Raw genomic sequence first — 12,091 nt, forward strand, 5'->3', positions numbered from 1 at the left:
TAATGGCCTATCCATGAAATAGAGGTGCTGAATGGCCTATCCATGAAATATAGGGATTAATGGCCTCCTATCCCATGTAATAGGTGGACTGAATGGCCTCCTATCATGCAATGGAGTGGCTTAGTGGCCTATCCATGAAATGGATGGACCAAATGGCCTCCTATCCCATGAAATAGAGGGTATGAACGCATATCCATGTAATAGAGGGGACGAATGAACTCTAATCTTTAACAGAGAAGCTGATTGGCCTCTCATGATATTGCTTTGTGACCTCTGACACCACCTGTGCCCCGCTCCCCCCTCCCTGCCTGTCCATAGGTGGGTTACGACCTGAAGGAAGAGATTGAGAGAAAGTTCGACAAATGGCAGGAGCCTCCACCAGTGAAACAGGTCAAACCTCTCCCTGCCCCCCTGGACGGGCAGCGCAAGAAGAGAGGGGGTCGCAGGTGAGAGCTCAGAATCTGCCATGTCTAATAATGGGATCAGTCTGTGCCGATAGCACCATGTATGGCTCCCCTTTTCCATAATCCATCATGGGAGCACTGTGTTAAGTTCCCTTCTCCGTATCCCACACCAGGAGCACCGTGCACAGTTCCCCGTCTCCATATCCCACACCAGGAGCACCGTGCACAGTTCCCCGTCTCCATATCCCACACCAGGACCACCGTGCACAGTTCCCCGTCTCCGTATCCCACACCAGGAGCACCGTGCACAGTTCCTGTCTCCATAATTCCACACCGGGAGCACCGTGTACAGTTGCCAGTTTTGGAAGTGTGAATGTGTGGTTTGGGGTGTTACATTTTTCTTCTCCCTCTCTGCACACACCCTCTTTCCTACTGCCTCCCTCTTTCCCCTCCCTCATCCCACCCCTCCTCCCCCTACATCTCCATCCATCCATTCGTCCTTTCCCTCCCTCCGCCATACCCCTCCTGCCCAGGTACCGGAAGATGAAGGAGCGACTTGGACTGACTGAGATCAGGAAACAGGCCAACCGCATGTGCTTTGGTGAGGTAAGGATATGTCAATGTCCCTCTGAGGTCAGAGGTCAGTCAGCCAGGTGCTGATTGGCCAGTCAGAGGTGAGCATCTCATCTCGTTTCCCCCACTGATCGAGGAAGGTTGGAGGTCAGAGTGCATCTCCTCCCTCCATACAGGTGGAGGAGGCGTTCGAGCTCAGATATTATCCCCGCTCTCCCAACAGAATCAGGAGGGGTTAGAGGTCAGAGTTCAGAGTGCAAGTCCACCCTCCCCACAGATTGAGGAGAGGTTGGTCAGAGTGTAACCCACATCGAGAACGGGTCGGGTTTCAGGAGTCAGGTCCTGATGCCATCACCCACTTGAAGAAAAAGGACTCCTATGTTTGAATGCTGTTCATTGACTTTAGCTCAGCATTCAAAACAATCATACCTCAGTACCTGCTGGGTCTAAACACCTCTCTCTGCAGTTGGATCTCAACCTGTCGGGGAGACTTCAGGCATCCGGATCAGAAACACCACCTCCCAGGGCTTTGGGCTTAGCCCACTGCTGTTCACTCTGCTGACCCACAATTGTGCGCCTGAACACGGCTCAAACAACCATGAAGTTCGCTGATGACGCAGTTGTGGTGGGCCTGATCAGTAAAAGGTCAGTATACAGAGATGAGGTGCAGTCACTAACAGACAGGTGCAGGGACAACCTGTATCTGAACGTTAATAAAACAATAGAGATGGCTGTCGACTTCAGGAGGGCCTGGTGGACCTCACCCCGCTGACCATTGATGGCTCCACCATTGAAGTCGTCAAGATTATCCAGTTCCCTTGAGTGCACATGGCAGAGAATCTCACCTGGTCCCTTAACACCAGCTCTATAGCCAAGAAAGCCCAGCAACGCCTCGACTTCCTGTGAAGGGTGAGGAAAGTCCATCTACCATCCTCACTATGTATTGAGAGCATCCTGTACAACTGCATCACTGCCTTGTTTGGAAGCTGTAACTCCTTGGCCCTGCAATCAGTGGAAAAGATCGGGGTGGGGGGGGGGGGAATAGATGTCGACAACACTTGGTTAAGGCGAAGGGCAATAAACATGGTGAAGGGCTCCACTGATCTCCCTTCTGCCAACTGGTAGGAGATGCCGAAGCACTCAGGCCCTTACATGCAGATTGAGCACCAGTTTTTTTCCTCAAGCCATCAGGTTCCTGAATTCCCAGAACATATGTGGATAGGGTACCATGGTACCGGACTCTAATGGTAAGACATCTTAATATATTTTAATGTGCTTCACTTTTTCAATCAATATGTAAATCTGCTATGTGGTCCTGGAGAAACATTATCTCGTCTTTACTACATGAACAACAAATAAAGGTTCTTGACTTGGATGGAGGTGGGTTGAGGCTTCAAGGGTCAGTGTAACCGCTCCTTCCCCACATATCAAGTAAGGGGTGGGTTTCGGGGTTCAGTGGATTGAGGAGGTGTGATGGTTCAGGGGTCAGTTTAACCTCTCCTTCCCCACAGATCAAGGAGAGGTCAGTAGATCGTGGAGGGGTGAGGGTTCAGGGGTGAGTGTTGCCTCTCCTTCCCCACAGATCATGGAAGGGATGGTTTTGGGGGGTCAGTGGATCGAGGAGGGGTAAGGGTTCAGTTGTCAGGTTAACCTCTCCTTCCCACAGATCGAGGAGGATGCCTACCAGGAGGACCTGGGGTTCAGCCTGGGGACACTGGGGAAGTCGGGGAGTGGGAGAATTCGGGCGGCACAGGTCAATGAGGTGACGAAGGCTCGCATCTCCAAATCCCTGCAGGTAGGTAGTGGCCTCAGCCCCTGAACCCCAACTATTAACCTGACACTGGCCTCCCAGCCCCCAGACCCCTCGTCCTCCCGAACCCTGACCCTGGACCTGTCCCTGTTCCATCCTCCAACACCTGACCCCAACTAGTAACTTTGACCTGATCCTGACACCTGACCTGACCTCGTCCATCACTTCTGGATCCTCAACCTGACCACGACCCCTGGACCCTCGAGCTGACTCCCAGACCTCCAGCCACTACACCAGGCCCATCCCTCAACTGCACCTTCTATAGGATGTCCATCCCTCAAATGTTCCCAAAACCCCCAATCAAGGATCCCCCGACCAGACTCGACCTGACCCCGAGCTCCTGTGGGACCCTGTATCTCCAACCAACCGTCCACCTGAATCCCCAGTGTGAGATGGAAGATCTTTCATGTTCCACTGATATCTTCCCACTCCCCCTCTTTCCCCCTCCCCGCTTCCTTCCTCTTCCCCCCCCCCACCCCGGCTTTCTTCATCCCTGTTTCCCCCCCGCCTTCTCTGCCACAGAGGACGCTGCAGAAACAGAGTGTGGTTTACGGTGGGAAATCGACCATCCGTGACCGATCATCAGGAACAGCGTCGAGCGTGGCCTTTACCCCACTGCAGGTAGGGAGCGACCAAGCAACCTGCTCCCTGGGTGTGGGGGAGGAACAGATCAGATGAGACCCTCCGGGGCTGTGGTGGGTTGGGGAATCGGCTGGGGCCCTCTCTGGGTTCTGTGGGAGGGGGGAAATTGACTGGGAACCTCCCCAGGATGTGGGAGGAGGGGGAAGAGTCGGTCGGGGGTGTGAGTGGGAGGGGCTCCCTTCCTTAGATTTGGGGTGAGCTCCCGCACTGACCCCTGCCCTCTTCCTATAGGGCCTGGAGATTGTGAACCCACAGGCAGCTGAGCGGAAGGTGGGTGACACCAGTCAAAAATACTTCTCCAACGCTGCTGAGTTCCTCAAGGTGAAGCGGGAGAAGGACGAGCGAAGTGGGACCCCCATCTGTGGGGAGCCTCCTCGTTGAGGGGAGACCCTTGTCTGTGGTGTCCACCCCATGATAGGCCTCTGGAGCCTTCTCCCCCTCCCCATGCTCTCCCCTCCTCTCTTCCCCACTTCCCCTCACCCCATCACCTCTCTATCCCCCACAACCCCCCCCCCACATATTTCCCCTTCCCCATCTCAGAGACCAGGACGATGGTGCGTGGTGTTCAGGCAGCCCTGCTGACCAGCTGTGAAGACCTCTGGTTTAACGGTTCAGTGTGAATAAACAGGAGGTGTATCGGGATGTGTGTCTTTTTTAAAAAAATTATTTTTCACACTATAAACCATATTGATCATGATACATACATTTTACTTCTTAAATATATACAGTATTGTTTTATCCCCCCCTTCCCTCCCTCCCTCCCTCACCTCCCCTCCCATTTATTTAAAGTTCAGAATATAAGATACATTAAACCCGTCAAACAATGTTGTCACTCAATAAAAATAAACAAGAAATCTACCGAGTCAGTTCTTTTCATTCTCTTCTCCTTCTGTCATTTTGGGTGGTAGATGTCCACGGTAGGTTTTCTCTATTGTGTTTCATGTATGGCTCCCATATTTGTTCAAATACTGTAATGTTATTTCTTAAATTATCGGTTATTTTTCTAATGGAATACATTTATTCATTTCTATATACCATTGTTGGATTCTCAAGTTATCTTCTAATTTCCAGGTTGACATAATACGTTTTTTTGTTACAGCTAGGGCTATCATAAATCTTTTTTGTGCTCCATCCAAATCGAGTCCAAATTCTTTGTTTTTTATGTTACTTAGGAGGAAGATCTCTGGGTCTTTGGTGTATTGCTTTTTTGTGATTTTATTTAATATCTGGTTTAGATCTTCCAAAATTTTTTCACTTTCACGTCCAAATTGCATGAATTGTTCCCATTTCCTTTTTACAGCGAAAACATCTGTCAGATACTGTTGGGTCCCATTTATTTAACTTTTGAGGTGTAATATATAGCCTGTGTATCCAGTTATATTGTATCATACGTAACCTCGTATTTATTGTATTTCTCATAGTCCGGAGCATAACTTCTCCCATGTTTCATTCTTTATCTTTATGTTTAGATCTTGTTCCCATTTTTGTTTAGTTTTACCATTTGTTTCCTCATTCTCCTTTTCTTGTAGTTTAATGTACATGTTTGTTATAAATTTTTTGATTATCATTGTGTCTGTAATCACATATTCAAAATTACTTCCCTCTGGTAACCTCAGACTGCTTCGCATTTGTCCTTCAAGTAGGATTTCAGTTGGTAGTATGCCAACACTGTATTGTGAGTTATATTATATTTATCCTTCATTTGTTCAGAGGATAATAATTGATTTCCTGAAAAACAATTTTCTATTCTTTTGATCCCTTTTCTCTCCCATTCTCTAAAGGAAAGTTTATCTATTGTAAAAGGGATTAGCTAATTTTGCGTCAGTATTAGTTTTGGTAGTTGGTAATTTGTTTTATTCCTTTCTACATGAATCTTCTTCCACATGTTGAGCAGATGATGCAATACTGGAGAATTCCTACGTTGTACCAATTTTTCATCCCATTTATATAATATATGTTCAGGTATCTTCTCCCCTATTTTATCTAGTTCTAATCTAGTCCAATCTGGCTTTTCCCTTGTTTGATAAAAATCTGATAGGTATCTTAATTGTGCGACTCAATAATAATTTTTAAAGTTTGGTAGTTGTAAGCCTCCTTGTTTATACCATTCTGTTAATTTATCTAGTGCTATCCTCGGTTTCCCCCTTTCCATGAAAAATTCTTTATTATTTTCTTTAACTCCTTGAAGAATTTCTCTGTTAAGCGTATTAGTAATGTCTGAAATAGGTATTGTATCCTTGGGAAAATGTTCATTTTAATACAGTTTATCCTTCCTATCAGTGTTAGTGGTAAGTCTTTCCAATGCTCTAAGTCGTCTTGTAATTTTTTCATTAGTGGATAATAATTGAGTTTGTATAGATGGCCGAGGTTTTTATTTATTTGTATACCTAAGTATCGCATTGCTTCCGTTTGCCATCTGAATGGTGATTCTTTCTTAAATTTTGAGAAATCCACATTATTCATTGGCATTGCTTCACTTTTATTTGTGTTAATCTTGTATCCCGACTCTTCTCCATATTCCTTCAATTTCTTATGTAATTCTTTTATTGATATTTCTGGTTCTGTTAAGTATACTATAACGTCATCTGCAAATAAACTGATTTTATATTCCTTGTCTTTTATTTTTTATCCCTTTTATTTTAATTTCTGTTCTTATCAGTTCTGCTAGTGGTTCTATGGCTCTTCTTTCTTTGGCTTGGCTTCGCGGACGAAGATTTATGGAGGGGGTAAAAAGTCCACGTCAGCTGCAGGCTCGTTTGTGGCTGACCAGTCCGATGCGGGACAGGCAGACACGATTGCAGCGGTTGCAAGGGAAAATTGGTTGGTTGGGGTTGGGTGTTGGTTTTTCCTCCTTTGCCTTTTGTCAGTGAGGTGGGCTCTGCGGTCTTCTTCAAAGGAGGCTGCTGCCCGCCAAACTGTGAGGCGCCAAGATGCACGGTTTGAGGCGTTATCAGCCACTGGCGGTGGTCAATGTGGCAGGCACCAAGAGATTTCTTTAGGCAGTCCTTGTACCTTTTCTTTGGTGCACCTCTGTCACGGTGGCCAGTGGAGAGCTCGCCATATAATACGATCTTGGAAGGCGATGGTCCTCCATTCTGGAGACGTGACCCATCCAGCGCAGCTGGATCTTCAGCAGCGTGGACTCGATGCTGTCGACCTCTGCCATCTCGAGTACCTCGACGTTAGGGGTGTGAGCGCTCCAATGGATGTTGAGGATGGAGCGGAGACAACGCTGGTGGAAGCGTTCTAGGAGCCGTAGGTGGTGTCGGTAAAGGACCCATGATTCGGAGCCGAACAGGAGTGTGGGTATGACAACGGCTCTGTATACGCTTATCTTTGTGAGGTTTTTCAGTTGGTTGTTTTTCCAGACTCTTTTGTGTAGTCTTCCAAAGGCGCTATTTGCCTTGGCGAGTCTAACGCGAACAGTAAGGGCGATAGTGGGCATCCTGCCTTGTTGATCTGCTTAAGTTAAATTGTTTTGATATATATCCATTTACTGTCACTTTCGCCAATGGCCCCTTATATAATGCTTTAATCCAATTAATATATTTCTCTGGTAAGCTGAATTTTTGTAGTACTTTGAATAAATAATTCCATTCTACTCTGTCAAAGGCCTTCTCTGTGTCTAAAGCAACCGCTACTGTTGGAGCTTTATTTCCTTCTACTGCATGAATTAAGTTAATAAATTACAAATATTGTCTTCGTCTTTTTTTAATAAATCCAGTTTGGTCTAGATTTACTATTTTTGGTACATAGTCGGCTAATCTGTTTGCTAATAGTTTAGCTATTATCTTATAATCTGTGTTAAGTAAAGATATTGGTCTGTATGACGATGGTGCGAGTGGATCTTTCCCTGTCTTTGGTATTACTGTAATTATTGCTGTTTTGCATGAATCTGGTAAGCTTTGTGTTTTGTCAATCTGGTGAATTACTTCCAGGAGGGGAGGAATTAATAAGTCTTTAAATGTTTTATAGAATTCTATTGGGAATCCATCCTCTCCTGATATTTTATTGTTTGGTAGTTTTTTCTAATATCTCTTGTAATTCTTCTATTTCAAATGGTTTTGTTAATTTATTTTGTTCCTCTGTTTGTTATTTCGGTAGTTCAATTTTAGTTAAAAATTCATCTATTTTGTCTTCTTTTCCTTCGTTTTCAGTTTGATATAATTATTCGTAGAATTCTCTGAAGTTTTCATTAATCTCCGTTGGATTATATGTGATTTGCTTGTCTTATTTCCTTGATGCCAATACCATTCTCTTAGTTTGTTCTGTCTTAAGCTGCCACGCTAGAATTTTTTGTGTTTTTTTACTCCTAGTTCATAATATTTCTGTTTTGTCTTCATTATGTTCTTCTCCACCTTATATGTTTGTAGTGTTTCATATTTTATTGTTTTATCTGCCAATTCTCTTCTTTTAGTTGTATCTTCCTTTATTGCTAATTCTTTTCTGTATTTATTTCCCTTTCCAATTGTTCTGTTTCCCGATTGTAGTCCTTCTTCATCTTAGTTACATAACTTATTATTTGCCCTCTGATGAACGCTTTCATTGCGTCCCATAGTATAAACTTATCTTTCACTGATTCCGTATTTATATCAAAGTACATTTTAATTTGTCGTTCAATGAATTCTCTAAAATCCTGTCTTTTAAGTAGCATGGAGTTTAATCTCCATCTATACATTCTTGGTGGGATGTCCTCTAGCTCTATTGCCAATAACAGGGGTGAGTGGTCCGATAATAGTCTAGCTTTATATTCTGTTTCCTAACTCTCTTGCATGCGAGCTGATAACAGGAATAGGTCTATTCTTGAGTATGTTTTATGTCTGCCCGAATAATATGAATATTCCTTTTCCTTTGGGTGTTGTTTCCTCCATATATCCAAAAGTTGCATTTCTTGCATCGATTTAATTATAAATTTGGTTACTTTGTTCTTTCTGTTAATTTTTTCCCCAGTTTTATCCATATTTGAATCCAAATTAGGTTGAAATCCCCTCCCATTAGTATGTTCCCTTGCGTGTCTGCTATCTTCAAAAAAATATCTTGCATAAATTTTTGATCTTCTTCGTTAGGTGAATATACATTGAGTAAATTCCAAAACTCTGAATATATCTGACATTTTATCATTACATATCTCCCCGCTGGATCTATTATTTTCGCTTCTATTTGATTGGTACATTTTTACTGATTAAAATGGGTACTCCTCTAGCTTTTGAATTATATGACGCTGCTGTTACATGTCCTATCCAATCTCTCTTTAATTTCTTGTGTTCCACTTCAGTTAAGTGTGTTTCTTGTACGAATGCTATATCAATTTTTTCTTTTTTCAGTAAATTTAGCAGTTTCTTCCTTTTGAGTTGATTATGTATTCCATTAATATTTAAAGTCATATAGTTCAACATAGCCATTTCATACTTTGTTTATCTTTCCTTTCCGTTTCCTCATCATCACCTTTCCTTCTTATCCATTTCTGCTTTCTTTTTTTGAACACATTATAAGACAACATTTCTAAAACAAAATATTTCCATTATTCTCCTATCTAAAATTCCTTTAACCCCACTATCCCCTCCCCTTCCTGAGTTGCCCTTTGTCCCTTGTCAGGCAACCACATCTCCCTCTCCATTTGGATTTGCGAATTCACTCGCAAGCGTCAACTGATTTCACAGTGACTGTAATTCTTCCCACCCAGCCCCCTACAGAAAAGATTTTAATACATAAGAAAGGTCACTCTCTTAATTCCCCCATACTTCCTTTCTTCCCTTTCTTTCCTTAGTTCTTACCTATACTTTTTATATATATATATATATATATATATATATATACATACACGCATACATATAGTTTGTAATCATTTTTGTTCTCGTTACATATCTTGATCTCTGTCTGTTTTGTAGTTCTGCAAATTTTCGTGCCTCCTCCGGATCCAAGAATAGTCTGTTATGCTGCCCTGGAATAACTATTTTAAGCACCGCTGGATACTTTAGCATAAATTTATATCCTTTTTTCCATAGGATCGTTTTTGCTGTATTAAACTCCTTCCTCTTGTTCAGGAGTTCAAAACTTATATCTGGATAGAAAAAAAATTTTTGACCTTTGTATTCCAGTGGTTTTTGGTCTTTTATTTTCCTCATTGCTTTCTCCAATATATTTCCTCTTGTTGAATATCTTAGGAATTTTACTAGAATGGATCTTGGTTTTTGTTGTGGTTTTGGTTTAGGGGCTAATGTTCTGTGTGCCCTTTCTATTTCCATTTCTTCCTGTAATTCTGGTCTTCCTAGGACCCTGGGGATCCATTCTTTTATAAATTCTCTCATATTCTTGCCTTCTTCATCTTCCTTAAGGCCCACTATATTTATATTGTTTCTTCTATTATAATTTTCCATTATATCTATCTTCTGAGCTAACAGCTCTTGTGTCTCTTAACTTTTTTATCAGATTCTTCTAATTTCTTTTTTAAGTCATCTACTTCCATTTCTACGGCTGTTTCTTGTTCTTCCACCTTGTCCACTCTTTTTCCTATATCTGACATGATCATCTCTAATCTATTCATTTTTCTTCTGTACTTTTTACTCTTGTGAATTCTTGTGACTGCCAATCTTTTACTGATTCCATATATTCTTTAAAAAAAATATATCCATGTACTTGCCCTTCCTTCATCTTCCATTTCCCTGTGTTCTCCCTCCTCTTCTGAGTCCACTCCAGGATCTGTGTCCTTTACCTCTGTCTCTTCTGGTTTCTTGTTGGTTTGTTTGTTTTATTTTGTTGGAAGTGTCTTGCTGTTGGTCTTCTTCCTCTGGGTTGGTCATCTGTTGTTTCTTTGATTTCTTTTTACTCTCCTTTCTTTTTCTCATTATTTTCTATGTTTCCCTCTTGCTGCTTTGTTGTAGTTGTCAATTTCAGCTGTGGAGATCGACTCCTCAGCTGGTCCCCCCCTCCCGTCAATTTTTGCCTTGCGCATCGCCCATGCGCGGTTGTGCACTTTTGGCTCCGTGAGCCATTTTTGTAGTCCGAGTTCGGGGCTTCAAATGACCTTAGGGCGCAGGCTTCTCTGTCCACGGCGGGCCACCTCATACAGGTAAGGCCTTCACCTTCTTCCGACATCCTTCTTCTCTTCCATTGCTTTTGGCTTTTCTTTTTCGCTGCCATATTCTCCACACCTTTACTTTTACTTTATTTGTTTTTTTGTGTTTGTGCCTTTGTTTTTTGTCTTTTTTAAAACTTTTCCGGAGAGGGCTGGAGTTCCCCGACCGGGCACTACTCAATCACGTGACTCCCCAGGATGTGTGTCTGACGTCATGTTTGCCCCGGGGTCCTGGGAACCAGGTACAATGTCCACCCTGTCATCGAACACTGAGAGGGCAGCTCTTGTATAAAGGGAATGTGTCCTCGCCAGAAATGGCAAGAAAGTTCTCACCCCTGGCCCTATCAAACACTCCCGGGATGTGACACAGATTGAAGCTCCCTCTCCCCCGTCCTGTTACACATTCCCGGGTAGGACACAGATTGAAGCTCCCTCCCCCATCCTGTCACGCACTCCCGGCATGGAGCACAGAATGAAGTTCCCTCTCCTCCATCCATCACACGCTCCAGAGGTGGGACACAGATTGAAGCTCCCTATCCCTTGTCCTGTCACACATTCCTGGGGTGGAGCACAGAGTGAAGCTCCCTCTCCTCCATCCCATCACACACTCCAGGGGTGGGACACAGAATGAAGCACCCTCTCCCTGTCCTGTCACACATTCCAGGGGTGGGGCACAGAAAGAAGCCCCCTCTCCCCCATCCCTTCACACTCAAGGGTGGGACACAGAAAGAAGCTCCCTCCAGAGAAACGTTACAGCACTGAAAATGCTCTTTGACCTTTCTAGTTTGTGCTGAATCTTCCTTGTTCTACTGACCTGCACCTAGTTCATAGCCCTCTACAGCCCTGCCATTCCTGCATTCTCCATTAGCTGGCTGCTCCTTCCACATTCGCACCACTTCCTGTGTGATGAGGTTCACTTTAAACCCCCCTTTCACTCTTAACCCATGTTCTCTGGTTGCATCTCACCCAAGCTCAGTGGAAAAAGGTGTCTTTCATTTACTCTCCACAGTCGATGTGATGGGTATAGAATTTGCCTGATAAAAGTTGAAAATCTGCTCCCAGCACGATTCCGGGGGGATGGGGGAAAGAGGGGGAGGAGGGAGAAAGTGTGAGGGGAGGGGTTGAGAGAGGGTGAGTCCATTGTTGACCCGTCAGATGTCAATGCAGCGTCTTTTCGGACTGAGCCTTGGCCTCACCTGTTAGGAGATTGGGAGGCGGACAATTGCCAAGGAGCCAGTTCGCAAAGTATCCCAGATGAAGAACACTCATCCTGGACTCTCGTTTCGACGTGGGGTGCTCCCAGGAAGACTGACCTAGTATGACTTCAATCAATATGAGATTTCCACCTCTCCTGTTGTTGGTATCATTTCTTTCTCATGAATATGCCAGTCCTGTCTTCCAAATGATCAGGGTCCTGCAGGAGTTGTGCTGAGCCAATGACCTCAGAATCTGATCTATCACCATGAACATGTCACAAAATATGTCACTTTGTGGCAGCAGTGTTGTACATTACAGGTGCAAAAATTGATACAAGTTCTTCAACAATTTCTAGCTTGACTGGGACACAATGAAAGCACATCTTAAAGG

Source organism: Narcine bancroftii, chromosome 3, assembly GCF_036971445.1.
Source record: "Narcine bancroftii isolate sNarBan1 chromosome 3, sNarBan1.hap1, whole genome shotgun sequence".
Lineage (NCBI taxonomy): Eukaryota > Metazoa > Chordata > Chondrichthyes > Torpediniformes > Narcinidae > Narcine > Narcine bancroftii.